The sequence below is a fragment of the Salvelinus namaycush genome, chromosome 35 (genome assembly GCF_016432855.1).
Source record: "Salvelinus namaycush isolate Seneca chromosome 35, SaNama_1.0, whole genome shotgun sequence".
NCBI lineage: Eukaryota > Metazoa > Chordata > Actinopteri > Salmoniformes > Salmonidae > Salvelinus > Salvelinus namaycush.
The window spans coordinates 13,660,050-13,668,834 of NC_052341.1; positions in this window are offsets into that span (position 1 = coordinate 13,660,050).

The window sequence follows — 8,785 nt, forward strand, 5'->3', positions numbered from 1 at the left end:
GTGAGAGAAAGAGAGGAGAAATAGAGGAGAGACGATGCGAGAGATGGGGAGAGGAGTTTCTCGAGAGAGTGTTAAATAGAGGAGAGAGTGATGTAAATAGAGGAGTTGAGGAGATGAGTGAGACTAGAGGATTGCGAGAGAAGAGCCGGCGAGAGAGTTTAAATAGAGGAGAGAGTGAGAAATAGAGGAGAGAGGATAGAGAGAGGGGAGGAGAGCGAGAGAGTGTAAAATAGAGGAGAGAGGAGAGAGTGAGAAATAGAGGAGAGGAAGAGAGGTGGATGAGAGTGTTAAATAGAGGAGAAGGAGAGAGGGGAGGAGGAGGAGTGTTAAATAGAGGAGAGAGAGAGGGGAGAGAGTGTTAAATAGAGGAGAGAGTGAGAAATAGAGGAGAGAGAGAGGGGAGAGACTGTTAAATAACTGGATATCAATGTCAATGTCAAAAACAGAACACACAGTAAACCTCGGGACTCACTCTGCATGGCAACTCATTCGCTACAGCTATTTTAGATGTAATTTCTTTGAGCATTTGTTCAGTTTGCATACTGATGCATAGGTACATCAAACACACAGCATCAGCATTGACACTCATCACTCTCTGATCCTTTGAGGATCCAGATAAAGATTGAATGAAGCTTGAGTGACGACAGTCAGAGAACACAGATACACAAAGAATTTGAACAAACCCAATTTTGATAAACTCCCATATCTATTGGGTGAAATACCACAGTGTGCCATCACAGCAGCGAGATTTGTGAAAAGGTCAACCAGTGAAGAACAAACACCATTGTAAATGCAACCCATATTTATGTTTATTCTTCTTCCCTTTTGTACTTTAAGTATTTGCACATAATATGACATTTGGAATGTCTTTATTCTTGTGGAACTTTTGTGAGTATAATGTTTACTGTCCATTTGTATTATTTATTTCATTTTTCTTTATTATCTAGTTCACTTGCTCTGGCAATGTTAACATATGTTTCCCATGCCAATAAAGCCATTAAATTGGATTGAAATGTAATTGAATGAGGAGAGCAAAGTATTCTGCATAAATGGCACATCATTTGAATTTGTGATTTATGAATGTGTGTGGATAAGAGACAGAGGAGTGAAATGTAGTTATGAACCTGTGAAAGAAGATGAGAGGAGGGGAGAAGAGATGAGAGGAGTGGAGAGGTGGGGAGAGGAGATGAGAGGAGATGAGAGGAGAAGAGATGAGAGGAGTGGAGAGGTGGGGAGAGGAGATGAGAGGAGATGAGAGGAGATGAGAGGAGAAGAGATGAGAGGAGTGGAGAGGTGGGGAGAGGAGATGAGAGGAGAAGAGAGGAGGGGAGAGGAGAAGAGAGGAGGGGAGATGAGAGGAGAAGAGGGGAAAGGAGATGAGAGGAGAGGAGAGGAGAGGAGGGGAGAGGAGATGAGGGGAGAGGAGGGGAGAGGAGATGAGAGGAGGGGAGATGAGAGGAGGGGAGAGGAGATGAGAGGAGATGAGAGGAGGGGAGAAGAGATGAGAGGAGAGGAGGGGAGAGGAGATGAGAGGAGGGTAGAGGAGATGAGAGGAGATGAGAGGAGGGGAGAGGAGATGAGAGGAGGGGAGAGGAGATGAGAGGAGAGTAGATGAGAGGAGATGAGAGGAAGGGAGAAGAGATGAGAGGAGAGGAGGGGAGATGAGATGAGAAGAGATGAGAGGAGGGGAGAGGAGGGGAGAGGAGATGAGAGGAGGGGAGAGGAGATGAGAGGAGGGGAGAGGAGATGAGGGGAGAGGAGATGAGAGGAGATGAGAGGAGGGGAGAGGAGATGAGAGGAGATGAGAGGGGAGAGGAGATGAGAGGAGGGGAGAGGAGATGAGGAGGGGAGAGGAGATGAGGAGATGAGTGGAGATGAGAAGAGGGGAGAGGAGGGGAGAGGTGAGTAGAGAGGATAAGAGAGGAGGAGAGAGGAGGGAGAGGGGATGAGAGGTGGGGAGAGGAGATGAGAGGCGGGGAGAGGTGAGTAGAGAGGAGAAGAGAGGAGGGGTGAGTAGAGAGGAGAAGAGAGGAGGGGAGGGAAGGGGAGAGGAGGGGAGAGGAGATGAGAGGAGGGGAGAGTTGAGTAGAGAGGAGAAGAGAGGAGGGGAGAGGTGAGTAGAGAGTAGAAGAGAGGAGGGGAGAGGTGAGTAGAGAGTAGAAGCGGGGAGATGAGAGGAGGAGAGAGGTGAGTAGAGAGGAGAAGAGAGCAGGGGAGAGGAGGGGAGAGGAGATGAGAAGCGGGGAGATGAGAGGAGGGGAGAGGTGAGTAGAGAGGAGAAGAGAGGAGGGGAGGGGAAAGGAGAGGAGGGGAGAGGTGAGTAGAGAGGAGAAGAGAGGAGGGGAGAGGTGAGTAGAGAGGAGGGGAAAGGAGATGAGAGGAGGAGGGGAGAGGTGAGTAGAGAGGAGAAGAGAGGAGGGGAGAGTAGAGAGGAAAAGAGAGGGGAGAGGTGAGTAGAGAGGAGAAGAGGATCCCTTCTTCCTTCAGTTCCATCTGGGGAGCAGGTGCTTTCTCATACCCCTCTCTTATTCCTCCCCCATCCCTCCTCCCTCCCTCACGCCATCCCTCCCTCCTTCAGAGAGAGGTGAAGGGGATGGGACAAGAATAGTTACCCAGACAGCAACCCAAGACAGCAATAGTAGGATTTGTTTGTTATGTTTGTTATTATGCCTCTTTCTCTGTCTCACCCTTTTTGTCAATCTTACATTTGTCTATCTGTCTGTCCGTATGGCTGTATGTCTGCCAGCCTGCCTGCCTGCCTGTATGTCTGTTTGCCTTTCTGCATGTCTGCCTTTCTGCTTGTCTTCCTGTCTGTCTGCCTGTCTGTCCATAGCCATCTGTCTGTTTACGTGCTGTGATGATGTCACCTGTTCTGTAATACTATTGAGGGCATTATAGTTAGAGCTGTTCTGAATGTAAGCTCATAACCATAATACCTCAATGCGTACATATGCATACATACCAGGCTAGTTATCTTAATTCCTCACGCCTTTTTGCATCGTGATTAATCCCCATTATGCCCTGTCTCCCTAATCCTCCAACCTCACCTCCATCTGTTGAGGAGTGAGGGAGGGATGCCTGATGCCTCATGTCCCATTTCATGGCTACATGCCTCTCCTGCAGAGAGGGGGAGGTAAGGGGAGAAAGGGCTCATCTGGTGAAATCAATACCCAGCTATAAAACATAGGCTGTATTCCAAATGGCACCCCATTCTGCATGTAGTCCACTATTTTTGATCAGAGCCCTGTAGTCCACTATATAGGGGTACCATTTGGGATGCTACCATAGAGGAAGTGTCCAGAGGGGGTCAGTTCAATGAAAAGATCATAGCACCCTCATCCCATCCCCCCTCTTCTTACCCTTCTGTCATACTGCCCACTCATCCCCTGTAGGACAGGGATGGGCAACTTTGATGGGGGTGGGGACCACAAAAGATGCCCATCCCTACCGTAGAACATGTTTGATGATAGAGGTATGAGCATGTGTGTAGAGAGAAACAGTCTGTTAGCTGTAGCACAGATGTTTATTGGTGCCTCTGTGTGTGTGTGTGTGTGTGTGTGTGTGTGTGTGTGTGTGTGTGTGTGTGTGTGTGTGTGTGTGTGTGTGTGTGTGTGTGTGTGTGTGTGTGTGTGTGTGTGTGTGTGTGTGTGTGTGCACAGAGGTGTATTCAGACAGACAGACAGAGATTAGTAACTAACTAGACACTGGGCCTGATCGGACAGCTCAGAGCTTCTGCTCTTTTCTGTCCATATAAACACATGGATGGGTGGGAGAGGCAAGGCAGGCAAGGAACAATGAAGGAGGGTGTGGTCAGAAAAAGGCACCCACTTAGCTTAAATGGGTTAAAAGGTGCTCTTGGTTAAACAAATCAAATCGGACCCTGGTTAGGTTAAGGGGTGGGGGTTGGATGGGAGGTGATGACCCTGAGTGCGGGAGTGACTTGGAGGTGGAGGGCTAACCATCCTGGAGTGAGAAGTACTCAAAAGGGGGATGAGAGAAGATGGAGGGAGGAGGGGTCCTACAGTGTATTTTAGGTGAGGATATTAGATGAGATGGGGGGTACAGGGGGGCTGTTGGGGTGAGATTATGGGGGAGGAGTCGGAATGAAACCACTTGGCTGGGAGATGGGAGTTGGGAAGGGGCAAATGAGCTCCACTAACCTTCCCCCCGCCCCCCTTCTCATCGCCATGGCAACGGCCAGGTTTGGTGGTTGCCCTTGGTCTCTGTCGAGGGAGCACTGAGGATGAGTGAAAAGGGGAATTATCACTCCCAGCCTATTTGAATTAAGCAGCATGTGACAGGCAGCCCTGCTGAAGCTACACACACTGCATCTTGTGATTCCTCTTGAGCAAACAGGGAGGTACGGAGGTAAGGAATGAATAGGCCTATGTGGTGGATGACAGAAACGAAAAATGGAGAGAGAGAATATGGAACGTGGTGAGGATAGGGCTAAGAGCTATAAGGCATTAAATTAATAAACTAAAATATTATGAAGAATTGGAGAGTTGATTCAGTATCTGCACTCACGGTTTTAACAAAATCATTCCTCACTCTCTCTCTTTCTCTGTCTCCCTTTCTCCTGTAATTTCTCTCATGTAAAAGAGTGGGGGTGGAAAAATAATGACATACATTTTTAAAAATTATAATGGGATCAACTGTATTCTGCACTGAGGCGAGTCAGTGAGCTGGGAAATACACACACACACACACTGCATATGTTTGTTTATGACTGCATATGACCTAAAATGTAAATCCTATTTTCCCTAACCCCTAACCCTAAACCTCACTCTAAACCTAACCCCTATCTTTGTGGAAACTTTTGGGGATTATTGGTACCCCCCCACCCCCACACACACACACTGAGAGAAGAGACCATCACTAACCTCCACAGAGGCATCAGAGTAAAACATCATTTTATAGTAAATAGCTTGATCATTCTCCCTGAAAACACAATTTATCACTCTCAGGCCAGAAACACACACCATCATTCATACAAAAGATTTTAGACTGATGCGATCATTTTACTCCAATGTGCTACGTTTCATCCATCATTTGTAACTTGTTTTACTACCGAAATAAACGCAGAGGTGAGAGCATCAATGGGTTTGCTTCGCAGAGCTCAGAGCTGCCCCAGTTTCTACTGGGCTTGGGCTAAGCAGGCAACTCCCTCCTTCTTCCACTCACCCACCACCACCACATCCCTACTTTTTGTTTCTACCTCATCCCTTGATGGGGGGAGGGGGGGACTTGGAGGCAGTGATGGAGGAGAGGAAGATAGGAAGATGTAGCTCAGCAGAAATGAATTCCCAGGGAGAGAGGGAAGGAAGGGAGGAGAGGGGGTGGAGGAGGGAGTAAAACATAATATTGGATGATGAGAATAGAAAAACAACATGGTGTGTGGAGAGATGAGAAAGAGAGAGAATGAGGTAGTGGAGAAAGATAGAAGAAGAGAGAGGAGGGGGGGCAGGAGTCGGCCATGATAAGGATATGGGAGAACAAAAGAGGTGCTGCAGCCACAGCAACGACTAGCCTAACTAACTAATAGCCGATTGCAGTTTCTCAGCATCGTGACCGACAATTTGGATATTGCAGTCCGGTTTCGTCCATTCATTCCTGTCAGGTTAACTGACTTGACGTCTAGAGCAGTCTTAGCTATAAGTACCACTCCCAGTCCCAGCTGAGACAGACAGCCTTTTCAGCCGTCCTTCACACACCTTCTTGAATAGCCTCAACCATTTACAGGCTGAGGCTGGACGGGAACAGGTCGGAGCTTACAAGCACTGGTTCTCACACTGCTGCACCAAGGGAGCATGGGACTGTTGGGACAAAAGAGGCAGCATCATGTGCTGCTAAAATGCAGGGAAAATAAATCTCCAAGGAGGCAACGAGGGAGTGGTTTACATTACAACTACAGAGTTTTTAAACCTAGATGCGCAAAATCGCGAGACTTCCGGGAACGCTTGCGAAACAGACCAAGCAGACCAGCCCAGGGTTTGGGGTTTGAGAAGTCAAATCAAATCAAACTTTATTTGTCACATGCGCCGAATACAACAAGTGTAGACTTTACCGTGAAATGCTTACTTACAAGTCCTTAACCAACAGTGCAGTTCAAGAAGAAGAAAATATGCCTTGCGTTAATATGCCTTGTGGTAGCAGAGAAAACAGTCCATAACTTGGGTGACTGGAGTCTCTGACAATTTTATGGGCTTTTCTATTATATTATATAGGTCCTGGATAGCAGGAAGCCTGGCCCCAGCGATGTACCGGGCCCGCACCCCCCTCTGCAGCGCCCCACGGTCAGATGCCAAGCAGTTGCCACACCAGGCGGCGATGCATCCGGTCAGGATGCTCTCGATGGTGCAGCCGCAGTACCTCTTGAGGATCTGGGGAGCCATGCCAAATCCGTTCAGTCCCCTGAGGGGGAAAAGGTTTTGTCGTGCCCTCTTCACAACTGTCTTGGTATGTTTGGACCATGATAGTTTGTTGGTGATGTGGACACCAAGGAACTTGAAACTCTCGACCCGCTCCACTACAGCCCCGTCGATGTTAATGGGGGCCTGTTCGGCCCGCCTTTTCCTGTAGTCCACGATCAGCTCCTTAGTCTTGCTCACATTGAGGGAGATGTTGTTGTCCTATAGGCCGTCTCATCGTTGTCGGTGATCAGGCCTACCACTGTTGTGTCGTCAGCAAACTTAATGATGGTGTTGGAGTTGTGTTTGGCCACGGCGTCGTGGGTGAACAGGGAATACAGGAGGGGACTAAGTACACACCCCTGAGGGGCCCCAGTGTTAAGGATCAGCGTGGCAGACATGTTGTTGCCTACTCTTAACACATGGGGGCAGCCCGTCAGGAAGTCCAGAGGGAGGTGTTTATTCCCAGAGTCCTTAGCTTAGTGATGAGCTTCGTGTACACTATGGTGTTGAACGCTGAGCTGGAGTCAATGAACAGCATTCCCACATAGGTGTTCCTTTTGTCCAGGTGAGAAAGGGCAGTGTGGAGTGCGATTGAGATTGCGTCATCTGTGGATCTGTTGGGGCAGTATGCGAATTGGAGTGGGTCTCGGGTGTCTGGGAGGATGCTGTTGATGGGAGCCATGACCAGCCTTTCAAAGCACTTCATGGCTACTGACGCGAGTGCCACGGGGCGGCAATCATCTAGGCAGGTTACCCTCGCCTCCCTGGGCACAGGGACCATGGCGGTCTGCCCGAAACACGTAGGCACTTCAGACTCGGTCAGAGAGAGGCTGAAAATGTCAGTGAAGACACCCGACAGCCGGTCCGCGCATGCTCCGAGCACACGTCCCGGCAATCTGTCTGCCCAGCTGCTCTGCAAGGGCCGACCTGCTCAAAGGCCTTGTCCACATCGGCCACCGAGAGTGCCATCACACAGTCATCCAGAACAGCTGGCGCTCCCGTGCATGCCCCAGTGCCGCCCGCCTCGAAGCGAGCACAAAAGGCATCCAGCTCGTAGAATAACAGTAAAGACATCAAAACTATGAAATAACACATGTGGAATCATGTAGTAACCAAAAAAGTGTTAAACAAATCAAAATAGATTTTAGATTCTTCAAAGTTGCCACCCTTAGCCTTGATGACAGCTTTGCACACACTAGTGACATCCACTGATGAGGACAGGGGATAAACGAGAGTCACGTCAGTGATTTAAAGAAGATGCAAGCAAGCTTATAAGCTTATGTGCTCCTGTGCTCTGACAGTGGAAAGTACACTTTTACAAACACAACATACTACAGGCAAGTGAAGACCTACACTAGTGGTGCGCGGGTCAGCTGTTTGTTCATCTGCAACCGCCCAACTATACGTGATAAAGTGAACATTTCCAACATTTTGGTAGGCTATTTGTTTGTCAACTTGTCTATAATTAGATACATATAGCTTCTCTTTTTTTTCTTCTCTTCAATCTAGTTGACATCGGTGACATTTTCTCTCTCATCTTTCGCTGAGCAAAGACATTTAGGGACTGGGGAGAAAATACAATAAAGCAATAAAAAAAGGGGGAAAGATTTTCTGTGCAAAATGTCCAAATGACATTAGTTTGACCAGTCATAAGGAAAAAAGAAAGCTGTGAAAATGACCCAACGTGTTTCTGATAAGATTTCAGTTCGGCTTCGATACATATTTTACGTGGTTGAAATACTATCAGCTTTTATTATGCTTTTATGATGCAGACAGGACCTCCACAGATGGTATCTAACTGTGCATTGCATTCTCTCAAGATGCATAAATAAATATATCATATTTCTCCACTCCTGTTTCCAAGTCCAAATTTTGCCTACATTTGGTGTATAATTTTTATGCAATAAATGCTTAATTCTGCAGGAGTTATTATGAAGGCTATAGTCCTATTCGCACGGGACTAGTATTACTAGAGAACGGTTATCTATTTATTACCCCAGAATGTCCGTTATTCCAGAGGCGCAATATTTTTTTATGATGCATTTGGCGATGTTCAATTCATTCGCACAAAACGTATAAACAAAAGCATTCACTGTGGAAGTTGATACATGTAGGCCTTCATCTTTAGGCTATGGGCAGCACTTCGTTCAATTGATCAAATCAGTTATTGTTTACTTGCTCAAACCGCGAGCAACACCTGTCAAACTCAGACATTTCTCTCAAAACACAGGGATGTCAATTTGCACAGGACTAGTAATTATGAGAGGTCTTTGGAGTTTGCCAAAAAACTGTAGGCTATTCTGGTTAGTCAATGTTAGTCAATTTCAGTTTCCATTTAACCCATCTAAACAGTAGGCTACAGTTCCCTTGAC